Genomic DNA, 9,730 nt, shown 5'->3' on the forward strand with positions numbered 1-9,730 from the left:
CCCAGGTGGTTATTTTTCTGTTTCTTGCTCATACAAGCAGCAGAATTTAAAATCTGAACACCAACTAACCCAAAAGTTCTGTGTGAATTTGGCAGGTAGAATTTACCTCCTGTTAATCAGGTTTCTAATTTAGGTTCCTAGGTTTAAAACCAAACAAATATGAGATTCCCACTTTGGCTATAATTCTTTATTAACTTAACTCTCATTTCCAAGACAGAACTTGTGAACTAATGTTAATTAATAGAATTAATTAATACTCACAAAATAATCCCCAGACTGACCCCTTTTCATCTTAATTCCATTATGTGGAAGGAGACCAGGTACTTTTAATTAGAAGTGCTTCTCAATCAATGAGTGGGTGCTAAGCTAAATAATTGCTTTACAGCTCTGATAACATTTGTGATTGCTCATAATAAAACATCCATTACTTCTACAAAGTTAACACACTCAAATATATGGGCTTTAGTTGCTGATAACCTGACCCATTTTTCAGGTTATTCACATGCAGAGTAGAAGCCATTATGTGTTATTTGAGCAAAATCTAACACTTCAAAAAAATTCTTGTGGTGTCATGGCTCTGCAGATCTGACAGGCAAAAGCTCACTGCAAGTAATGAATTTTTTATTTATTTTTTTTTTGCTTTTGCCTTTTCCAGTGCAGCTGAGGCGACTGCCATCTGCAAGGAATTCCCACATGGGCTGATGTCCAGCTAAATTTAGTGGTGCCAGCTGGGTCTGGTTCTCAGGGTATAACAACCTTAATACATAGGATTGTCTTTGATAGGGAAAATAGTCCTGTGTCAGAAATGGATTTTTCCTTGCCAGTCCTTGGTGCACGTATGACAGCTCTATATTATAAAGTCTGTTGACATGAGCCTGATTTTTTCGTTTGTATGTTGCTCTGCATTTGCATCCTGCAGTACCCCAAAGGTGCTTGCTTATGCTTTTTCACCCTTCTCATCTCCTGGTGGGCCTGGGAGATCAAAAAGAAGCTTGAAGCTGGATTTATTTCATGCATAATATGTGAGATATAATTTTGTATTATTCCTGAATCGAGACATAATGTATTTGTTGAAAATAATGCAGTCGGTGTTCTTTAAAACTGCTCAGTGATTGATACATCTGTCTTGTTCCTTTCCTCATTTCCTTCTTCTCTCAAATACCATTTTAACCAGGAAAAAATGCTCTTAAAAACCCTAACGTCCTCTGGGAAACATACTGATTTGAATTATTATGTAGAGAAAAATAATTCACTGACTCAGAAAAGCCTGCTAGACCAAGAACTAGAGACTCTGAAAAAAATATTTTTGTTTCTTGGGTTTGCAAAACTTTCACAGATCCAAATTTTAATTGCTGAATTAAGAACGGTGAAAGAGAAAATGTAGACAATGATTCAGTGATCCTTTTCTTTTTTTATGACTGAAATACAAAATAATGAGTTCAGATTCAACTTATGAAGCTCTTTTGCCTGTTATTTTCACAACTGAAGGAAGGAAAATAATTTGGACAGTGATTTTTGAGCAAAAAGCATTTTCTCTGGAAACTGATGTGGGTCTAGTCCTCCTAGCATGCATCCAGGTAAGGAGAATGCTACATCCTGGCAACAAGGAAAAAAATGTGTGTGTTGCTCTTCTCGTAGCAGTTGGTAATGGTGTCATCAGCAGTTCAACACCCTTTTCAGAATATGCATATCTTAATATAACAGGAATGTGGGGGTTTTTAAGTTTGTAAAGCTGTGTGTTCACCTAGGAGGCAGACAAGACTTTGTTTTTATAGCAAGCACAAAAGCATGAAAGATTCAACTACTCCTATAATTAGATGCTTGTAAGGACACTAATTCGTGGTGCCAAAGAGAGAGGATTTGTATATTACGTTTTATAATGTGTGCTGGTTTGACTAGGATGTTTCAGCTAATGCTGAGCAGTGCTTTTTCTTTTTTTCTTTTCCTTCTTCAAGAAAGGCCTTTCCTGCTCCTCACCTGCCAGCCAGCAGGCTGGGGGGCACCAGGGGCTGGCAGGGGACACAGCCAGGACAGCCGAGCCCCATGGACCAAAGGGACATCCCATCCCATGCGGCGTCACGCTCGGCATGGAAAGCTGGGGGAGAAGAAGGGTGGGGGGGCGTTGGGAGTGACGGCGTTTGTCCTCCCAAGTCACCGCTACGCGAGACGGAGCCCTGCTGTCCTGGGGGTGGCTGGGCACCTGCCTGCCCCTGGGAAAACAGTAGATTAATTCCTTGTTTTTCTTTGCCTTAGTGTGTGGCTTTTAGCTTTTGCTTTACCTCTTAAATTGTCTCTCAACCAAGTTTTCCCAGCTCGCCCCTGCAACACACTGTTACTCTATTTACCTTATAGCATAAACCTAGGAGGACTATAGAAAAGAACTTTGAAACATAAGTGTAGATACATACAAGTTAATGACACTTCTTTTATACCTTGCAGTCCATTTTTAATTCATAAATACGTTCATTAAATCATGTGCGTGCACACGCCCACCAGCCCTTCCACACTTTGTACAGTGAGAGCGCAAGTAGTGCAACAGCATAGACTTAAACTGGCGGTCACAGGCTGAGTGAAAAGATTATTATCTCTCAAAAATCACCTTTTAAGGTGAGTTTGGAAATACTTTGCATGGTAAGCATATCTTAGTGATCTTGAAGGAAAACAACCAACAAACCAGGCAACATGGTATAAAATGGTCTTGTCAGGCTGCAAATTCAATCAACTATTACAGGAGCACTTGAAGACTTTTCTGTAGTCATGTTTTAGCGACACTATTATTCCCCTTCCAAGGTTCTTGTACAGTGAAATATTTGTACCCAACCTTTAATCATAGAATCATGGCATCTTTTAGGTTGGAAAAGACCTCTGAGATCATCGAATCCAACTGTTAATCCAGCACTGTCAAGCCCACCGATAAACCATGTCCCTAAGTGTTGCATCTGCATGTTTCTTGATCATTTCCAGGGATGGTGATTCCACCATGTTCCTGGGCAGCCTGTGCCAGTGTTTGACCATCCTTTCAGTGATGGGTTTGTTTTTTTTCCTAATATCCAATCTAAACATCCTTTGGTGTAATTTGAGGCTGGTTTCTCTTGTCCTATCCCTTGTTACCTGGGAGATGAGATCGACCCCACCACCACCTACAGCCCCCACCAGGCAGCTGTCAGGAGCCATCAGGTCCCCCCTGAGCCCCCAGCCCCTTCCCCAGCTTTGTTCTCCCTCTCTGGACACGCTCCAGCCCCTCCGTGTCCCGCTGGCACGAGGGGCCCAGAGCTGAGCCCAGGGCTCGAGGGGCAGACGCCCCAGTGCGCAGCACAGGGGGATGGGCATTGGCCCAGTCCTGGTGGCCACTCTGGTTCGGCTACCAGCCAGGAGGCCGCTGGCTGCCTTGGCCAAATCTATAGAAACATCACTATGCTGTGCTCTGGTACTCACTAGAAGTATCCTGGGTTTGTCGGCTTGAACCTCTTCTCTTGGCTGCACCCCCATTCAGTAAAAGGTCTTGAATGCACTTCAAAACTAAAGTATTTTCTTTCTCCAGAAAGGTAAAGCTCAAATGCCCCGAAAGTTATGTGATGTGTGCGCTTTTACTCTGCCTCTTTTTTCAGAAAGCTTATCCTGAGGACAGCCAAGCTTATAAAACCCATGAAATGCTACTCATCCAAGGCCAGGAGCATGTTGCTGAGGGTGTGTATATACAGTAATATGCAGTGTATATGTATATACACTATATATATAAAATAACAGACAGGTTTATATATCTATATATAGATATATAGATATAGAGTATATATATAGTATAACAGACCGTTCACTTCCATGGTGAATATCTCTCGTTTCCCACTGGAGGACACAGGAGCCTTAGTCATACACAAGAGATTTATTTTGCTGCAGGTACTACCAAAACACAATACATAAAGGCTATTCCCACCACAGCTGCTGACAAATGTTTTGCAAGGTGTGTTTGTTGTATGTCTGTTTCAGTGTCCATAAGCAGAATTAGACCTTTGAACAGTCTTGTGAAGTGCAAATAAAAAGGAAAAAGGAGCATATCCCCCCCATTCCTTTTTCTCTATGCATTTAAAGAAGGGTGAAAAAAGGAAAACAAAACAAAAAAATAAAACAAACAAACAAACACAAACAAACAGGAAAAAAAAAAACAAAACAACAAAACCCACAGTATAATGGGTTTGAGAAAGGAATCAGCTGGTGTGCTTTGGTGGTTGGTTTTGGGTTTTTTTTCCAGGCGATTTCACTGTATTTCAGCTATGGAAGTTGAAAACCTTACGAAAAGTCTTGAGAAGGTTACGCTCGGGATGTTGGGAAGCAATAGATTTGACCTGCCACAATAACAGGCTTGTTGTCAGTTAGCTGCACAGTGAAAAGGTAAGTCTCGGGGAGGATGCCACGCAAGGGGGAAAACAGAGACGGGAGAAAAACGTCAGAACAAAAAATACATCTCTGCATGGTAAATAAAACACCCGTTTTCTAGTCTGATGCTTATTACTGTTCAATTAGACATTAAGAGAAGGTGTCAAAGTATGGGCAGTGTCTCTCTTCGTATTCATTCGGTGTGTTTGAATAACTTATTTCATGTTTTCACATTTCTCAATCTGCAGAAGAACGGCAAGGTGATTCATGCTGTCATTTCCCAGTATGTACGTACATCAGAACAGATCCCCTGTCATTTTTCAAGGTGTTTTTAGACACACCCTGCTACTCTCTTTATCTTTCATCATCTGTTGTAGGCAGGAAGAGCTGCTTTGACTTGGTTGCTGTCCTAGCATGTATCCCTCTAAATTAAAGGATGGCTCAGCTGGTGGGATGCTACCACCTGGCACACACTGGGGGGGGGCACCAGCTTTCTCCTGCTTTCCACCAGCCCTGTGCTGGGGAAGGTGGGAGAGCACCTGTGAAACTAGCCATATGGTTTTGGGGGGGTTGACAGCACTGTGGAAGGCAGCTTGTGAGTGATGTTATGATGAAATGTATTAAAAAGTCAAACCCGGCAATTCTGAGTGCCAACTTGCTCCTGTCACGTCTGATTGCATTGCTAGGCAAACATTCTTCGTGTCATCCTGAGCAGAAAAAGGAAAAAAAACCAAAACCAAATCATAGGTTACCAGGGAGGGAATAAAAGAAAAGCCTTTCTCTCCACTCCAATCTGTTTCTTTTAATTAAAAAATGGTTTTAATGTAAGCAGAAGAAAGCAGACATTGTCTCCCTGCTATTGTTCTAGCTGGCAGGGTTGAACAGCTCTAATCCGTAATATCTGTAATATCTCATTAATTTAGGACTCATTTCTTGTTTTTCTCCTTTCTTGCAGTCTCGTTAATTACAGCCTCATCTATAGAAGCAAAGGATATTCTCAAATAATGGAAAGGAACATCTTTTTCATGTTAATTAAGCAAAGGAATGGGGAAAGAATGGGAAATAGCCATGCATTGCACATACCAGCGTGGAGGAAATTATGCAGTTGAGATACAGGCTGAGCAGTAACTCCTGAACTCTTCCCTTTCTGACACAACAGCTTTTATGTTCTGTGGTCATTAAAGGACGTGGAATTTGTTCTTTCTACTCCCCAAAAGGGCATGTTAGGAGGGCTGAACTTTTCTTGGTTTATGTGGGATTTCTGCAGCATTAATAATGAAGTTTTATCCCGTCAGCACTTCAATAGTCTATAGTGCTTGGGACTGAATTTGAAATGTTTTTAAAGAGATTCTGTGACAATTATAATAATAGCCCATCTTGATTATACATTGTGAAATAAGCATTACATCTGTCCTATTTGTCCCTGTTTTCCTCTGAGCTCTAGATATAAAAATAGCTGTATTTCTATAGTACAAATGTTAACAAAAGGATGACAGCACGTTATCACAGAGAACATGCACAGCTGTGGAGCTATTCTATACAATTTCCCAATGCGCATATCAAACACTTCATAACAATTAATGTCTTGGCTAAACTGACTGGCCAAGGAATTCTGTAAAGATACCTTCAGTTTTTTCAAGGTTATATTTACTGGACCCACTGCAGGGAGGGAAATGAATTTGAAGGAAGAGACAGCTTCTATGGATTAGCTTTTCAGCATCCTTTATTATCACAAACTGCTGTCATTGACAAGAGTTCATGACCAGATGCTGCAAAGAACAGGGCAACAGACTTTTAGATAATATTTCTCTGTGGGAATTCCTACACTTTTCAAAAATCCTCTGGTAAGAGTCATCAAAAATTTGCTTAAACCTTGAAATAAGAGTTAACACTATTTCCAAGCTCTTGGTTGCTTAGTATCAACAAAAATTTAACTTTGAACTAAATTCTTAGGGAAAAAGAGTATTTTTGATTATAACTATGAATATTTTGATTTTACTTAGCAGTTGGATTGAATGTTAAGGAATAACTGTTTGTAAATACCAGAATAAATCTTGGTTCAAATCCACTAAACATTTTTACCTCACAGACAGTCTATAAACTTTAAACATATTTAATTTATTTGTTTATATTTTAAGTTGTCTATGTTTCCATTTCATTAAACATTTGTGTTCCCGTTCTATGAGATAGGTAGTGCAAAGCTATTTTCTTTGAGCTTACATCTGTTACTTGGTAATTTCTTAAGATTGTTTTTAAAAAGAACTGAAAATATTAGAGGGTTTTTTCAATATTCTTATTTTTCACCTAACACACTTAAAAACATGAAAGTATTTTTTATTTTTATTTTTTAAAAGGTTTTTAGGCAAGATAACAGAGAAGTATTCAGTTTGCAGGTATTTAGCTGGATCTTCTAAAGTATGCATTTTCATTTCTGTATACATCTGCTCAAGAAGTTTTCAGTCCTGTTGGCTTATTTCAGCCAAATTTGTTGCAGGAGTCAAGGACTTGAATATTCAAAGCTGCTGTAAGTGTTTAGGACAATCACCAGCTGAAAGAGAGGAGAAAATCTAAAGCTGTTCAGAGGGCCTTGATGTGCCTCTTTCCCCTGAAATCTCTGCAGAATTCTTCTAAGTGCCCCAAAAGAGGTTGTTAAATCAGAGTTTGCACCTTCTTGTACGAAAAGGTCAACCAGCCTTCAAATCCAGACCCCAAGGCAGCCAGGCTTTCGTGGGTTTGGTGCTGTAAAGCATAACTGGTTTGTTCTTTGAGCTGAGTTTTAGGGGTGGAGGGGAAAAGGAACATATAGAGAGGAGAAGAGAAGGCATGTGGAAATCTAAAATACACATATAAGAAGTAGAAATGTTTTCCTTCTGATAATGTGAACCCAAATAGCCAAACTCAATAGCTTGCAGTAGAAAGTGATTTCTTACATGGGGTGCGTGTGTGTGTGGGGGGGGGGGGGGGTTGTGGGGGGTGGGGGGGGTGGGGGTGGAAATAGTGCGTTATTTCAAAACTATGTCTGTTGTTAGGATGCTCCCACTGCAGTTGAGTATCTTTGAATATTCTGACATCATTGCCGTAATTTGTTTTAATATTTCTTTATGACAGTTTGATTTTGACCTGAAATAAAGTTTTTGGGTTTCCTGCTAGGGTAAAATTAAGTTGGAAATAGGAAGGCAATTTTTTTGTTCCATTTGACATTTCTAGCAACAGTTAAAAGGGTGAGAGCTGGGGATCAGTTATATCACGGATTGTTTTTACAGCAGTGACCAGGAAAGTCAGGCGTTTTAGTTCAAATCCCACATCCCACTTCTCTCACCCTGTGGTTCTGACCATCTTGGCCATAATCATTCTGCCACCTTTTACACTGTCTTTTCTTTGGTAACGTAAAAATGGACACCAAGCAGTTTGCCGGAGTATGGTCTGCAGATCAAAATTCACAACCATGGGAGAGTCCTAAGAAAAGGATTTCAGAAAATGGCCTATCATTATACTGTCAAATCAATTACATGTTAAATGTTAATAGTGCAGTTCAAATGACAATTAAGTCTCTCCAAGCATTTTTTTCTCTTTATTAAATTGCATTTTAAAACCAGAAGATGTACATTTACTTGTCAGCTACCATGTCATTACAGATTTTTATTCACTATATAATCCTTTTTTTTTCTTTTTTGTCTGAGCAAATTTATAGTCATCAGTGAGTAAAGGAAGAGGATGAATTTCTCTTATCCGACATTTCACTGGATTATTATCAATTTATTATGGTCTATTAACAGCTCAGTGCTTGGAAAAAAAAACCACTATATTTTTCACATTTATGCAGATGCCTTGGTATTTACAGTCAGCTTCTGCGAGAAGTTAATCATCAAAGGAAAATAATTAATGTTTACATTACCTCACAAATTCTTCCCCATTTCTAAGCTTTGTTGTACTTTCTAATCATCTTGTTCTAAATTATAAAGTAAATCCTTTGCTTCAAACTTGTCTAAACATACCTCCCACAGCTAACTCATGTCTTACGCTCTGTGCATTACGGGTTCCAGCACATTCAGCTGGGAAACGCACAAGTCATTCATGGCTTATCCTCTGGAACCATGAGCTCCTGCAGGGGCTTGCCTTCACTTAGGGCTGATAAAAATTGGAACAAATATTCCTCCTTCTTTTTCCATGCAAAAATGTTACTTATTTCATGCCAAATTGTGGGGTCCGCGAATGGTGGAAGGCGCACACACCCTGACACCTTCTCCTCTCCCTGCCCTCTCGTTAGTACTTGGCTGTAGGAGTCATCGGCAGGGAATGTCGCAGCCACAGGCAGGTCCGTGCCTACAGCAAGAGACTTCGGGTGGATCGTTCCTGGGATCCAGTGCGAAATTCCCTATGTGCCCTCTGAAGCTTTGGCACAAGCACCTGTCAAAGGCAAGAGTTCAGATTGCTGTGCCAACGTTGGCATGACTTCATCCAATCTCGATGCATTTTAGGGACCATATTTTGGATTATCTTTACCTGGTCCTGTGGAGTGAATTCCCATCAGCAGCTGGAGCAGAGTAGGTACCTCCTTTGGAGAAATATGATTTAGTTGCATCCAACATGAGCCCAGCTTTTGCGTTTGGAGGTGACAGCACTATGTAGACTATGCACCATGGCAAGCAATTCAGAGATTCACATTAACAGTATCATCCTGATGTGAAGTAAAATGATGATGTAGATGCACTGAACAAGGCACCTCAGTTGGCACCTGCAGTAAGAGGCTTGTTATGTTCCTCAGAAAGTAACAGAGGATGAAAGTGTAAATGGTGAAACTTAAAATCAGGTTTTGAAAATTCTCTGGGAGTTTACAATCCAAGGATCTTTCCTCCATCAGGTGAAGCAGATCTTTCTTTTTAATGAGAGAGTTAAACTGTGAATATTCTCTCAGCTGGATGTAGGCTATGTGTGTAAGATTGTCATCTACAATAAAGCAATATTTGTGGTGATTACAAAAGAAGCATATTTATGTCTTCAGCTTCTCTTTGCCAGCCAATGGAATCAGTTTATGAGTAGGTTCAATCTTATGGAATTTTTCATGTCATCAGCATTATAATATCCTGCTTTAGAGCTTTAAAGAGACTTGAATGAACATTTCTTATTTTGAAATGGCATGAAGCGGTGTTGAACAAGAGCTATTTTTTGTTCAAGTGCTGAATTTAGGAATAAGGTGAAAGGAGAGTTTGAATTTTATGGAAACAATTGTGCAAAATTTAAGGGCTGCATGCCTAGCTAATGTCTGTATTTCATAGCTGCTTTCTTTTTAATGCTCCGTACACTTTTATGTTATGCAAATTCTTCATTTGGTTACATGAAGTACTAAAATTATAAGCAG

The sequence above is a fragment of the Falco biarmicus genome, chromosome 10, assembly GCF_023638135.1.
Source record: "Falco biarmicus isolate bFalBia1 chromosome 10, bFalBia1.pri, whole genome shotgun sequence".
NCBI classification, from domain to species: domain Eukaryota; kingdom Metazoa; phylum Chordata; class Aves; order Falconiformes; family Falconidae; genus Falco; species Falco biarmicus.